The 6,085-nt window shown below is 29.0% G+C and overlaps 1 long non-coding RNA gene across 1 annotated transcript in view; it reads right to left on the bottom strand.

Moving 5' to 3' along the window:
• The window catches only part of LOC137637254 (uncharacterized), an 8,100-nt gene continuing 2,015 nt past the window's right edge, over positions 1–6,085 (bottom strand). Inside the window, exons 2-6 of the long non-coding RNA XR_011043499.1 lie at positions 4,529–4,575; positions 3,129–3,223; positions 2,336–2,457; positions 1,130–1,233; positions 1–141 (exon numbers count right to left, since the gene is read on the bottom strand). This is a non-coding gene — a long non-coding RNA (uncharacterized lncRNA). The remainder of the gene's footprint in view (positions 142–1,129; positions 1,234–2,335; positions 2,458–3,128; positions 3,224–4,528; positions 4,576–6,085) is intronic.

The following is a 6,085-nucleotide window of genomic DNA, read 5'->3' as shown; positions in this document are numbered from 1 at the left end:
TGAAAATCTTCCATTTTACCTGAAGCAGTGACAGTACAGGAGAAGCCCTTCCTCCTCATTTGACTGCTGCTGGTTCTGAAGTAAACCTTCATGTTGTTGTCGTTGATTGTTTTTGTGAGTTTGGACCGTCTTTTGCAGAACCTTGAGATTTGAGAAAACAAATCAGGGTCTCATACATAGGCTATGACAGATCACTAACTTACTATTATCATATTTATTTCACACTCCAACAGAAAAAAAATTTTTCTTTTGGTGTATAAAAACGGTGTATTTTTGTGATTTAATGTTGTTACTGTTCTATTCTTATATTTCTTTACTTGTTCATTTTAATGAAATTTTTTTTACATATTCTTGCAGTCTGAAAGAGTATCACTGTTGTCAAAAGGGTTACTATTATCATCATCATCATCATCATTATTATTATTATTATTATTATTATTATTATTATTATTATTATTATTATTATTATCATTATTATTATTAGCTAAGCTAGAGCCTTAGTCAGAAAAGCAGGATACTATAAGCTCAAGGGTTCCAACAGGGAAAAATAGGCCAGGGAAGAAAGGAAATAAATAAATCACAAGAGAAGTAATGAAAAATAGAAATAAAAATGTTTTGAGAAGAGTAACAGCATTAAATAAATCTATCACAAATAAACTGTAAAACTTTAAAAAGAAATATAAGAGGAAGAGAAATAAGATGAAACAGATTTTTAAACTGATTAAGGTTATCAATGCCTTCTGTTTATGATTTATATTATTGAAAGTGAAAACTTTCTAAACAAACTTTCTGTGTATAGTTCCATTAACTATAGAATATCTAAAAAAAGATATGTTCTCTTATAATTGATCTGTATTCTCCTTTTTCTTTATCATCGCTTGAGTGTCTGATGTTAGAGGAAATATAACGAGAGACTTGTGCAAAAATCATTAAATGTTTTCATTTTCCAAGATAAAGATAATACTTTTAACCACCTCGATTTCAATTTTAGAGTTCAAAATTGCACCAACTGTAGTAAGGCCTACGAAATTCATATGATAATTCACCTCTAACATAGTTGTAATGAAAAGCAGTAATTGAAAAACAATCGGTTATGATAATAACATTGTTGCTTCAGCTTAGTAATTACCTTTCACTGTAGCCCCCACCAGTAATTCTGAGGGAGGACTGTTTGCAGGCTCTCAGTTGGAACAGTCCACACGAAATGGTCAGCGTCGAGTTAGGATCCATTGTCTGCAAAGGGTCTTCAAATGAAAGGACCTGCCACAAATTTAGTATCCACCACTACATATGTATATATATATATATATATATATATATATATATATATATATATATATATATATATATATATATATATATATATATATTTATATATATATATTTATATATATATATATAGTTATATATATAGATATACTTATACATATATATACTTTTATATATATATATATATATATATATATATAGATAGATAGATAGATAGAGTACATATATATATATATATATATATATATATATATATATATATATATATACTTTTACTATTATTGTTCGACACCAAACAATAAATGGAGAGAAGTAAATGTATTTCTGCTGTTATCCGGAGAGAAACTATCTTCGTTTTTCAGACGCCACTAAGACATTGTCTATTCAAAATATACAGTAAATATATATATATATATATATATATATATATATATATATATATATATATATATTTATATATATATATATATTGAATTAATAATGTCTTGGTGGCGTTCATAAATCAAAAAAAGTTTGTCCTCCAGATAGTTTTCAGAATAACAGGGAAACGTTTTTCAGTTTCTTCATTTATAACTTGATATCGACACTTGTTTCGAATCTGTTGGTGACTTTTCTTCAGGACTGCGCGCGTGAGAATTCTCATACAAAAATATTTGGAAACTCTGAAACTAATTAGTTAGAATTGATAAAGGAAAACTTTAGAATCTTTGAAATATACAGAGAGAGAGAGAGAGAGAGAGAGAGAGAGAGAGAGAGAGAGAGAGAGAGAGAGAGAGAGAGAGAGAGAGAGAGAGAGAGTGATTTGTCATTACTAGGAACAAGTTATCCCTCCTTCAGCACGCCAAAAATACTGAAGAAGAAAACCTGTGATGTATCAACTTGCATCAGTTTGATTAAACGAAGAAAGCTAGAGTTTATTTCTGCTAGTGACATGGCAAATTTATTAAGGTAGCTCATTATAAAACGAAATTTATAAAGATTTAGAGACATCACTCCATTATAAATCAAAGCTTTAATGATGGTAATAATAATTGTATCAAACAACAGACAATTTGTTCGAGCAAACCTCAAAAGTCCATCGGCAGTCTTCCTTCTTACGATATTTGCCTTTGCGGCTCTTCGATTTGATAGCGACACTCTCGCCTCTGTCCAGTGTGCGTGATTGACCTCACTTGACATAATTGCTTTCTGTAAACAAAGAATTCCCAGTAAGACAATATAAGTTAAAAAGGTGAAATTACAAGAATACATTTAAAAATAATAATAATGATAATGTTATTATTATTATTATTATTATTATTATTATTATTATTATTATTATTAATATTAATACTTTAAAAGCTACATAGTTGAAAAAGCTGGATGCTATAAGCCCAGGGGTCCAATAGGGAAAATAGTCCAGTGAGGAAAGGAAATGAGGAAAAATGAAATATTTCAGGAACAGTAAAACATTAAGATAAATATTTCCTATATAAACTATTAAAACCTAAAAAAACAAGAGGAAGAGAAATTAGATAGAGTAGTGTGGCCGAGTGTATCCTCAAGCAAGAGAACTCTAAGCCAAGACAGTGGAAGACGATGGTACGAAGGCTATGGCACTACCCAAGACTAGAGAACAATGGTTTGATTTTGGAGTGTCCTTCTCCTAGAATAGCTGCTTACTATAGCTAAATAGTCTCTTCTATCCTTACCAAGAGGAAAGAAGCCACTGAACAATTACAGTGCAGTAGTTAACCCTTTGAAAAAAGTGGTATTGTTTTCAACATATTAAATTCGTAATACTAAAAGTAACGAATTTTACTCACAGTAAAAATGATATAATTATGCAGGATAAATCTTATGAAAATGTTTATAAGTACCTTGTTCATCATTTAGCTGTTCAAGATTTCTTGGCTCGTAAATCCACTGGGGTTGAACTGAAGAACCATCTTCGAATAATGGATCCAAGATCAATCTGAAATAAGGAAATCATGGAATCAAATCAAATAGCAATATATTTCTAATCTTGATTGCATACAGATCCTTTTTCTGTCCTGTCAATCTTGATTTTCAATATTATAGAACTAATCTAAAACATATTTTTCTTTTGGAAAGGAAGATCCAGTTTAGTTTCTATTTTTAGTCTTAATTTTTTCCTAATGTATTCTTCCTATTGTTTATTTTTTTACTATCGTCAAGGCGTGTTAAGAGGAGGTGATATTATTATTATTATTATTATTATTATTATTATTATTATTATTATTGTTATTATTATTATTATTATTATTATTATTATTATTATTGGCTAAGCTACAATACTTCTTGGAAAAGCTAGTTGCTTTAAGCCCAAGGGCTCAAAAAGAGAATAATAGCAAATCGAGGTAAGGAAATAGGGAAATAAATAAACTATGTTAGAAATGATGAACAAGTGAAATAATTTAAGAACAGAAACAACATTAAAATAGATCTTCCAGATATAAACTATGAAAACTTCAAAATAAACTAGAGAAGAGAAATAAGAAATAATAGCGTGCCCGAGTGTACCCTTAAGCAAGAGAACTCTTCCCCAAGACATTGGAAGACCATGTTACAGAGGTTATGGCACTACCCAAGATTAGAGAGCAATGGTTTGATTTTAGAGTGTCCTCCTAGAAGAGTTGCTTAACATAGCTAGAAAGTCTCTTCTACATTTACCAAGAGGAAAGTAGCCACTGGACAATTACAGTACAGTAATGAACTACTTGAGTAAATAACTGCTGAGTAATTTTAGTGTTGCCAGGTGTATGCGGACAGAGGAGAATGTGTAAAATATAAGCTAGAATATAGGCAAAGAAAAAACTAGCCATAACCAGAGAGAGGGATCCAATGTATTACTGTCTGGCAGGTCAAAGGACCCAGCAGCTCTCTAGGGGCATATTGTTTACCAAAAGCTCTCAATCCCCTGTTTACCCTTCTTTTAATTTCAGTCTCGTGTCCTGGAGAAACAGTCACTGTCTACCCTAAGTATGTATATTCATTAACAATTTCTAGAGGTTCTTACATAACTCTTATTTACTGTCTCTACATTTTCATTGAACATTATCTTAGTTTTACTCATATTCATTTTCAGTCCTACATTTCTTCTTTTTTTGTATTCAAATCTTTCATCATCTTTTGTAATTCCTCCCATAATTCCCTAAACACACCTATGAAATCTGCAAATCTTAAGGTATTCCTCCTTAATATTTATTGCTACATTTTCCCAATTTAAATTCTTAAAAAGGAAACAAAATATACTTACGCTTCGTCTCCATTCGAGGTGGGAGAGGAACTGGTGCACAAGAAGCCCTGTGAAATAAAAGTGGTCTTAGTAGTCTGATTACTTAGAAAGAAATATATGCGACTTTCCTCAAGGCCATTATATGCCCGGAGGAATCTCTAAGTTCAACAGAGCAAAAAAAGAACGGTATTTTTGAAAACGGGATTTATTAAAGGGGACCTATGATGACTCATTTTGCTAAACTAAACATATCTATTTTGTATAGAATATTTATTATCATCATCATCATCATCATCATCATCATTATCATCATCAGCATCATTATTATTATTATTATTATTATCATTATTATTATCATTATTATTAGTATTATTATTATTATTATTATTATTATTATTATTATTATTATTGTTGTTATTGTTATTATTAGTGAAGCTACAACCCTAGTTAGAACAGCAGGATTTTTCAACAGGGAAAGTAACCTATTGAGAACAAGGAAATAAGGACAAAATAAACTACATATGACGAGAAATGAATGAAATAATTCATGTTATCTTAATTAAGATCAGTAACATCGTTGAAGTAGATCAGTCATATAAAACCTATAGAACGAGATAAGCAAACAATACTCGAAACTAGACAGAAAGAAAGAATTAAAACAGGTCTTCATAATGGACTGATTACCGAAATTCTTAAAAGACTTTCTCAATGAGCTAATTCATTTTGTTGTAAATGAAGAAGAAAAAGATAGCATGTTTCTCAAAAGTCAATTTGTTATCAATATCACACCTAAAATTCTAAAAAAAAAAAAAGTCATACAGAGTTAAAGAAACATCAATGCTGAGATCCGGATGTTGAGGAGCCACTATCATTGATCTACTTACAATAAATACTTTGAGGTTTGCTAGGATTCAACTTCATGTCCCATAATTTGCACCATGCACTAATTTTAGCTAGATCTCTATTAAGGGATTCAGCAACGTCAGATCTACATTCAGGAGGTGGAATTGATGCAAAGAGAGTAGCATCATCTGCATATCCAAAAAGCTTGTTTTCTAAGCAAGACCACATGTCGTGTGTATATAGTATGAAAACTAATGGGTCAAGAATGATAAAATAACAAAAGAATAAAATGGCATCAGATGAGTTTTACATGTGGTTGTTATGAAGATCATTTTTGATATGTCCTTTTCAAAGGAAAATATCTATGGAAAATCGGTAAAAGCTAAAAAGTTTCTATTTGAGAGTCGAGTACATACGAACACACGCACACTCTATATAAATATATATATATATATATATATATATATATATATATATATATATATATATATATATATATATATTTATATATATATATAAATATATATATACATATATATATATATGTGTGTATATATATATTCATATATATATATATATATATATACATATATATATACATATATATATATATATATATATATATATATATATATATATATATATATATATATTTATATTTATATATATGTTATATATATGTATATATATATATATGTATATATATATATATATATAAATATATATATATGTGTA

The sequence above is a fragment of the Palaemon carinicauda genome, chromosome 3, assembly GCF_036898095.1.
Source record: "Palaemon carinicauda isolate YSFRI2023 chromosome 3, ASM3689809v2, whole genome shotgun sequence".
NCBI classification, from domain to species: Eukaryota; Metazoa; Arthropoda; class Malacostraca; order Decapoda; family Palaemonidae; genus Palaemon; species Palaemon carinicauda.
The sequence above is the reverse complement of the archived record's forward strand: the minus strand, read 5'-3'. Positions and strand labels throughout refer to the sequence as shown.